Source organism: Hevea brasiliensis, chromosome 18 (genome assembly GCF_030052815.1).
Source record: "Hevea brasiliensis isolate MT/VB/25A 57/8 chromosome 18, ASM3005281v1, whole genome shotgun sequence".
Lineage (NCBI taxonomy): Eukaryota > Viridiplantae > Streptophyta > Magnoliopsida > Malpighiales > Euphorbiaceae > Hevea > Hevea brasiliensis.
Genome location: NC_079510.1, coordinates 14,384,355 through 14,394,493, shown reverse-complemented (window position 1 = coordinate 14,394,493; position 10,139 = coordinate 14,384,355).

The following is a 10,139-nucleotide window of genomic DNA, read 5'->3' as shown; positions in this document are numbered from 1 at the left end:
TATATATATATATAGTTAATTACTAGGCACGCCTTGTATTTTCTTGATAAAATTGTTGTGCATGTTGCCTTGAGATAATTTGGAGCTGTGTGCGTGTGTCAGCATATGTGTATTGTGGATATGGATATGGGTAGGACGGGTAGTCACGGCTCGAGCTTAACTCACTGGGACCAAATCCTTATATATGGATAAGTCGGGATAAGTACGACTTTGAGTTGATCTTGCTGACCCCTGCACTTGGAGTATTAAGCAAAAGTCCAGCTTGAGTTGACCTAGCTGGTAGGTATTGGAATTAAGAAAGCTGTATAGGAAATCAGCTCCCATATGTATATATGTTGATGAGACACACAGATATGTGCTTGCTCTAAATTATCTTTTATGTGAATATTAGTTGAAATGTTTAATACTATGTAACTATGTTGCATTTCATATCCAGGTAATGCTTTAGTTCTAGATAATTATAGAAATTTTATTTAAAATTAATATCTTACTCTATGAGTCGAATGCTTGCCCCTGTTCAACTATTTTTTTCTCAAGTGACAGATGGTCTTTTTGTGAATAACTTGTTTTATTTCTCGCAGGTTTACTAGCAGCAGTTCATTTGTATTTTATTTTCCTTGATTCATATTCTAGAACTCCACATATACCAATAATGCATTAACCTTTTTTTGGGATTGTAATAACTTAATTATTTGGGTGTTGTAAACTTATTATGTGAATGTGCTTGGATGCATGAGATGAGTATTTCCTTGAATGAGAGAGCTGCGCTCCCATTGGATTATTTATCAGATTGAGGATCATGAGGGTAAGTTGAGCTCCCCAAATTATGTTATTTTGTTATTACGGGTCGGGTGAGTTAATACACTTTGTTGGATAGTTCAATTTATGGTCGAACTCTATCCGTTTATTTTCTTAAAATTGGACTATGCTTATTGGCTTTATGGTTGAGCTAAAAATAATTAGGCTTACTACCGGCTTTGGGAGCCTTATGCTGACCCAAGTGCTATTACCAGTCCGGCCCAGAATTTGGGTCGTGACAATTCTGGTTGTAGGTATATTGCGATGAGATTCAATGGTATTCATTTTGATGTTTTGGGATTCTGTTTCACTATAAATATGTTGTAGTAGTTGTATTGTTATGAATGTTTGAGCCTATATGTTCTCTTTGAAGATTTGAAGTTCATATTTTTCAGATGACAATAATCAAATTTATAATTTCTTGCTTTGCCCAGAAATTGCATTTTGGCTATTTCGCTTGTCTAGTTTAAAATGGCATGATGGTAGTGGTTTACATCCATTCGTTCGTTATTGAAAATTATCACTTATGCTGCCATATAATTTTGTATTATTAGAGAGTTTGACAGGTATTTGGGATATATATGACTTGATATTGTGATCATTAATTGGCAATCTTCATATTGTTATTGAAACAAGTGCTTGTGTTGTCAAAATGTAAGTAATTTTTCTTACATTGTTGTGTTCATCATGCTTTGTTTGTGATAAGGAGGCCATAATAACAACAAAATGAACATTTCTTTTGTCTGAAATAATAGGTTACGGTTTATCTTAAATTAGGCTGCTAATTTCCTATAGATTAAAATTGAAATCCCTATTAATTTAATTTTCTACCAAATTTAATTTAATTTGGGTTTAACTTAATTGATAGTTATTAATGATGAGACTCTAAGCAATTATATGGGACTACCCATTAATCAATTAGACTCTTTAGGCAATAATTGATGGTTTATTTTAAATTAGACTACTAATTTGAGATAGATTAAATTAAAATCCTTATTAGTTCAGTAATAAAATTTTAGATTCTTGTTGATTTATGCAGATTCAAAATAAATTTTGATATTCCAAATAAAATCCTTGTAGATTTACTTTTTTGGCCTTTGCTTTATGTGTTTTCCAAATTAAATTAGTACGAGTGTAGATTAATCATGAGTTATTGCTAATGACGATACTCTAAGGGGTTAAGGGAGCTTCCGATTAATCAATTGGACTCTCTAGAAAATAATTGATGGGCTATCTTAAATTAGGCTACTAATTTGAGACAGATAAATTTGAAATCCCTATTAATTTAGTTTGATAAAAAAAAAGTATTTATATCCTATTAGGGCCAATTATTTATTCTGTAAGTCAATAATTGATAAATAACTATGAATTAAGTTGATCCAGTAATTAAACTATAAATTTACTTATGTTTTACTCTATTGAATTGCTTATAAATTGAGACCTAGGATTAACATAATGAAACCTAAATTGGGTACTCTATTTGATATTAATGTGGGGAGAAGAAGATAAATGGAATATCTGCAGGTCATTGGGCCTCATTGAAATTAGAAAACGTCCAATTTACATAGGAGACTATGCCGAATTTTGGGCAAATTTTTGGCGAGTGAAATATATGTATTTTCAATTAAATTAATTGATTACATTTTAAAAAGCAAATTGAACTAATATAAAGTTGGGACTGTTAATTTTACAGATGATGGGATCTTAACGTGTTATGAGGGCTACCCATTAATAGGTTAAACTTTTTGGTATTAATCAACGGATAGATTTTGACAATTATCTCTGATCTTATCTAATTGTAACATTATAATCATTCAATTTAAAAATGTAACATAAAACCCTATCAACTTTTAAATTTTACACAGTAAAATTCCTCTAACCTCTAATTACCAGTTTTTCAGTTAGACGCTGACCTAGACAGTTCCAGCATGGAGCTTAGTCAGTATTTCTCTTTCATTTCTCAAGTCATATGTAAATTGAATCATTTTTCTCTCTATAAACAGAATAATTTTTCATGCGTAAAGAGAATAATTTTACACTTTCCATAAGAAATGAGGGAGAAATATTAACTAAGTGCCATGCAGGAGCTATACACATCAGTTTCTAAATAAAAAAATTAGTAATTGAAAGTCAGAGGGATTTTACTGTGCAAAATTTGAAAGTTCACGGGGTTTTATGTTACATTTTAAAATTGAAAGATTAGTATTACAACTATATAAGTTCAGGGATAGTGCTCTAAGAATGAGGGCTACCTATTAATAAGTTAAACATTTTAGGTATTAATTAACACTTTCTTTTGAATCAAGCTACTAATTGACAAGGAAATAAACCTAAATTCTTAATAATTCATGACTGTTTTTTCTTATATATTAATTGCATTAGTTGAATGTTTGTTATATATATTCATAACTACATTTTGCATTCCACTATAATTATCAAATTTAAAATAAAGAAGGTACCCTTCACACATAGGTCTTTCTTTTAAAATTTTAAAAAATTTATCATGGTTTTCTTCCATCAAGTTCACCCATTATTAAATTTGAAAGCCCTTTTTTTTAATATCCTAACCCATCCTTTGGTTATTTTCAGCAACTTTAAAACAAAATAGAAAATGAAATTGAAATGAAAAAAAGCTATTATAATATTTTACAAAATAAGAAAAAAAAACTTTAAATAAGCTATTATAATATTTATTATCACATATTTATTGTAAATATTTTTAGCAATAGGAAGTTATTTTATATAAATTTGTCCCTAATGCTTTTAGTAATGAAAAGCCATTTTATATAAATTAACAGTTAATAATTTTTAATGATAACTTATCAATTGCTAAATCTATAAATAATTTCAATTGCTAATATTACTATAATTAATATAAATTAAAATTTTTAAATTATTTTAATAATCATTCTACTTATACCAAAAATCATATTATAATTACATATTCTTAATTTTATAAGTATTATTAATTCATTAAAAATTATTTAGTTTATTCTGATAAAATTAATCAATAACCTTAAATACCGAATCTCACTTCCACTAATTTTTTTAATTAATCTAGATATTTATAAACTTATAATATTAAATTATAAAATTACTATTAAAAAATAAATATTTAATTAACATAATTATAAAATTATTATTAAAATTAACATAACTATAAAATTATTATTAAAATTGACTATTTAAATAAATAATTTTTTTTATATTAATAGATATGAAATTCCAACTATTTAATGACAAATATTTTATTTATTATAAATTTATAGCTATTTTTTAAATATTAGTAATAGATAAACTTTTATATTTAAACATTCTATTTTTATGTATTATGATTCAAGTTTAATTAATTTTGACATATAATATGATTTTTTTTCTTTTTTCATTATATTTTTATGTGTCTTTTTTTTTCCAATGGGCAAAAATTATTTATAAGTCTTTAAATTTTTTAAGTTTTTGTATGTCACAAATATCATTCTTATGAAAATAGTTACACATGAATGTCATTGCTAAAATTTTGTTATTATTGCAAATATCAAATGACATCATTGCAAATTCAATAATATATATACAGGCTGCAAATAGATTGCTAATATCAAATGACATCATTGTTAATACACTTACGCATAAATATCTTTTTTATTTTTAATTTATTATTAAATCTTAGTTAGATTATTGATTTTGATCATAAAGTTATAAGAAAACTAATTATATTTTTGCATATATTTATGTGAGAAGGTAGACTTCTCTCAAAATTAATTTCAAGTTTTCATGTTTTAAAATTTTAAAATAATAAAAACAAGAGGAAGATAAAAAAGGAAAATAAAAAAAAAATACCACTTGAGAGTATTATTTATATAATTATTATGAGATAATTAAAAATACATGATTAAATTTATGTTTATATTTTAATCCATATTGTGTTACAATATATATAATATAATCTATAATTTTAAAAAAAATTAAAATACTTATTAAATATAATAAAATAATATATTAAATAGGTTTCAAAATTATTTGCATTAAATAATATAATAATATAAAATTTCAATATATGCAATAAAAATAAAATTTTATAATGATTATGCACTAAATTATAAAATATATTTTGAAAATTATTATTTTTTTAAATTTTATACATAAATTTTTTTCATATTAATCTAACTATATAATGAAATTTCATTATCAACATTATTTTACATTATGAAAAAATATAGGCAAATCAAACTTATTTAAAAAAAAATGTAAAATAACATAATTTAAACGATTTTAATTCAATAAACTAATTTGCATTTATTATTAATTTATTTTAATTTTCAAACATCTTTGCCTATTTATATTTTTAAAACTTATTATTATATTTTTTTATTATATTACATTTAAGTTTATAATTAAATTAATATTATATGTTAATAAAATAATGCATATAAAAATATGATCCATTAAAAAATAATAATATTAAAATTAATATTTTAATTCAAATAATTAAATATAATATTTATAATAATATTATATACATATAATTAATAAAAATTATATATAAAAAATTAAATTACGAGTATGTATAACAATTACAATAACGTGTAATGCTTGAGCAAAACAATAATAAATTACAAATAAACAAAAAAAAAGCAGAGCCAAAATTCATTTTTATGTTGCTTCAGTTACTTTTGTATTTGATTTATTCTAAGTGAGACATTTATGTATTTTTACATTTTTGTATTTTCTTTACTTCAAATCAAATAAAATGAACCAATATCATAATTTAAACTTTATCTTAAAATTGTTGACAATAATTTATTGTTAACAATAATTTATTGTTAACAATAATTTATTGTTAACATATTATTAAATCTCTCTTGTTTATTTAGGGATGATTATAAGTGTGCAACACCATTCAGCACATATAAGAACCCTAAACTTTGCATCTCTCAATTAGAAGTGGTAAATATTTTTTTTTAAATTTTAAAATAAAAAGCTTTCTTTAATTTTTTTTTCTTAAAATTAAAATGGTAATTTCTCAATTTCAATTTCAATTAGAATTACCTACAAAAATTTTTTGCAACATTGTGCATCATCTTACATTTGGCACACGCTTTGTGCCTAAGTTTCAAGGCATTCAGCACACTAGCGGGCCTTAAGCTTTTAATAATTAAATATTACGGGCCTGTTTGGTTTAACTGTTGAATACAACTGATAGTTGGTAGCTGATAGTTGTTACTGTTAGCTGATAGCTGATAACTGATAGCTGTTACTATTAGCTAATAGCTGTTTTATGTTAAGTATTTGGTAAAATTATATTTAGCTGTTGCTGTTTATATGTGAAATGACTAATAAGGGTATATATCATATAATTTATTTTATTATTTAAATAAACATAAAATTATAAATTTATTACATTATATTATTTATTTTATTATTAAATTAAATATATAATTATTAAATTAATATATTATATTATTTAAATAAAAATATAATTATTAATCTATTATATTATATCATTTATTTTATTATTGAAATAAGAAAATAATTATTTTTTAAGATAATTAAATAATTTTAAAAATATAGATAAAATAATAAAATAATTATTATTGTTAATAGAAAAATTTATAATTAATTTTAAGTTTTTAGATATAAATAAATATTTTATATTTTATGTTATTAATAAAAAATATTTTAACAAAGTTGAAATACATTAATTAAAATATTAAAATTACAAATAAAAAAATAAAAATATTAATAATTTTAATTTTCAAGTTAAATAAAAAAAGATAAAACAGTCAAAATAAAAAATAAAACCGAATGAGCTATCAATTGATGAGAAACAGCTCTAAAAATAGAGCTGATACAAACTGCAGCTGATGGGTATCATATCAGTTGCCCATCAGCTATCAACTCTATTTTTTTAAGCTTATCAAACACTATAAATTATTTATTTAGGTATCTATCAACTATCAACTATCAGCTATCAGCTGTACTCAACAGGTAAATCAAACACTCCCCTACATCTCGTTGCTAAGCCGAAACCATCCCTAGTTATTATGACTAGCTGAAGCTCTACTTATCCGCTATTTAATAGCCCTTTCCTTGCATGTCCATTAATTGTATGTAATTTTTTTTTTAATTCATAATGGCTTTAATATCAATTATAACAGTTAAATTCAATTAACTCAAATAATTTTTAAATCTCAAATCACCGGATCCAAAATAATTAACATAAATTATTTTAATAATTGAGATAAAAATTATTATAAACCCTTTACTATCGGCACTTTTAAAACATTAAAACAGTAAAAACATTGTTATAACACATGCCTCTCTCTCATATTTCCTCTCACATGTTTTTCTTTTAAAATCTATCTTTTATAAATGCTAAATCAACTTTTCCCATAAATATGTAAAGTCGACAAAGCAACTGTATTATTCAAAATTTTTTCATTTATTATTTTTCAATGTGGCTGTCTGGCAGACAACTTTTGTTATCTATCCAAACCATGATCCACTTGCTCAATCGATCTGCATGCATTCCTTTTTTTTTTTTTTTTACGTATTTTTTGTATAATTATTATTTAATTTCTCAAAACTTTTTTTATTATTACATTAAATTATAAAAACAATTTTTAAAAATTCTCAAAAACTCAAAATTATTTAATTTACAAAAAATTTCAGATTTCTCTGGTATTACAAAAAGATTGTGAAATTTATAAATACATTCTATTAATTAAAAAAAATTGTAAGAAAACATTATTTTTTTAAAAAAAAAATGATCTGGAAAAAACATTTTCCAAAGAAAGAAAATTTTCAAAGGAAAAATTTTATAAATAAAAAAAATTATTTTCAATAAAAGCTTTTCTTATTTGTACCAAAAAATTTAAAAAAATAAAAAACTTTAACTATTTTTTTTTAAATATACATAATCGTAACATTTTTAATACCAAATTTTTTCTTTGGTAATTTATTGAAAAAATTTGTTCATCAAAAGAAATATTTTTCTAGAAAATAAATTTTTCCTAAAAATATTTTTCCTTGAAAACTTTTATAAAGAAATATTTCGTTTCAAAAAACCTTTGATAAATGCATTCTTGAAAAAAACTTAAGACTTATTTATTAGCTTTTTAATATTTAAGTAAAAGGTAATTTAATTAACGATGTAGCGTATTTTACATATTTAATTAAAAAAAAATACAAGTTTTAATTAAAAAACTTATTTATTAATAAATTTTTTATTATTAACTTTAATTAAAATTTAAATTCAAAATTTTATAAGTACGAAAACATTGATATTTATTAATGAATTTAAAATATAAAATCTGTTTCATTCAAATTAAAATGTAAAAAATATAATTATCATATTTTATTAGTTATTTATTTTTTCTGAATATTTTATTATTTACTTATTTAGTATAGGGCATAGTCCATTTATATTCTGGTTAGGAGATAATCAAAATAAGGTTTTATAAAGTGGAATCTATTTAGAGGTTTTATATAAAATCTTTTAAGCCAACAGTTGGAAAATAAAAAGTTTTTTTAACTTATTAAAAAAAATTTAAAACTTTTAAGGTATTTATAATTGTTATCAAAACTTTAAATTATATATATTATAACAAAATTTTAATTAATTGTCATAATTATAACTAAAATGAAGAAAATTAATGATAAATTATAATATAGGTCTTAAAGTTTTATTTATTAATAAAATAGTCAATTAATTTAAACTTTTATATTAAAATATTTTTGTTTATTATATTAAATACATTTACAATATAAAATAGGGTTGGCTGTAAAAAAAAAAAATTGTCAATTTTTATAATTAAATTCTAAAGTTTGCATAATTACTTATTAAAACTCTCACATTTATTGATGTTTCAAATTACCCCAATTGTCAATAAACTATTAATACATTTGAACAAATAAGAAATTAAAAGTTAAATTCTGTTATACTTTTTATCTCTTATCAACACTTCAACTCTATTCTGCAAATCATAAATTAATATATCATTTTAATCACATTATTCACTAAATTATTTCTATTTTTTAGTGATTTTATTATTAATTTTCTCCAAGTCTGTAACTTTCTCCTTTAGAGTTTTTCTTTGCTGAAACAAATGTGTCAGTAGCTTCTTCTTTGAGCTATTATAAGGTAGATTAAACAATTGGAAAAAAAAGGTTATTCTCTATATACATACTAGGTTTATCGATAGTCAGGTCAATTTGAAGCATTAATCAAATATGAGAATTTAATTAATAGTTATGCAAACTTTAGAGTTTAACTGTGAAAATTGACAAATTTATTTTTTTTTTTACAATTAACCCTATAAAATATATTTTATATTTATTTTTGTTGGATCTAAGGGTCTTAATCTATATTTTGATGATAATAAATAATTAATATTCTACTAATCTATCTTGAAAATATTTGTATTAAGATTGTAGGTCCCAAGTTCTAAATTGAGAAATTGTTTCAAATCAAGATTGAAAGAGAACAAGAAATTGAAGTAAAGATCAATGAGATATTAAAATATAAAATTTTTTTTCTTTTATTTTGTGAATCTCAATTAGTTGGTTATGAAGACTCAAGTTTAGTTTTTCTTTTCTAAATTTTCTTAGTGTCTCTATTTTTTACTATTTTTTGACCAATAAGGAGTAAAATAAAATTTTTACTTTTGAGAAATGCAAATATGTTTTTGAAAGTGTTTTCATTGAAAAGTTTATTAAATTAGCTTTCTAATGGTTTAAACGGATCGAAAATCCAAGTTCAAATTAAAAAGTTATGGATTTTTGAAACGTATTTGCCATTTTATCCAAAGAGCACTTCGACAGTCGAAGTTCAATTTTTAAAAGTAAGTTTTTGGCGCTCCAACTTTTCACAGCCGAAGTAAGGGACTTCAGCAGTTGAATCTGAATTTTTACAACTTAATAAAACAAGGATTTTGGTGGTTGAATTGCTATATTTACATTTAATGCACCACTAACGGTCATTTTCTTACCGAAATTATAAATAGAGATCATTTATAACTAAATGAAAGTTACAATAGCCATTTATTTAATAATTTATTGAGTTTTAAAGATTTTCTCTCTAGAACTCGAGCTACTATAATTAATTATTGAGAGCTTTGTGTTAAGTTGTAATTCTTTGATCAGAAAGTTTATTCAAGTTGTTGTGAGTATTTATTGTTACTTGAGCGTGATAGAGCATTAAATTGCTATTGTATGTAAAGGGATTTGTAAAAGAGTAAGGGTTCACTTTTGTGATATGTGTAAGGAATTTATTCTTCACCCTAAAAAAGAATTATAGTAGAGTTAACTCTTAACGAGAGCCTTGAGGAGAGGACATAGGCTTG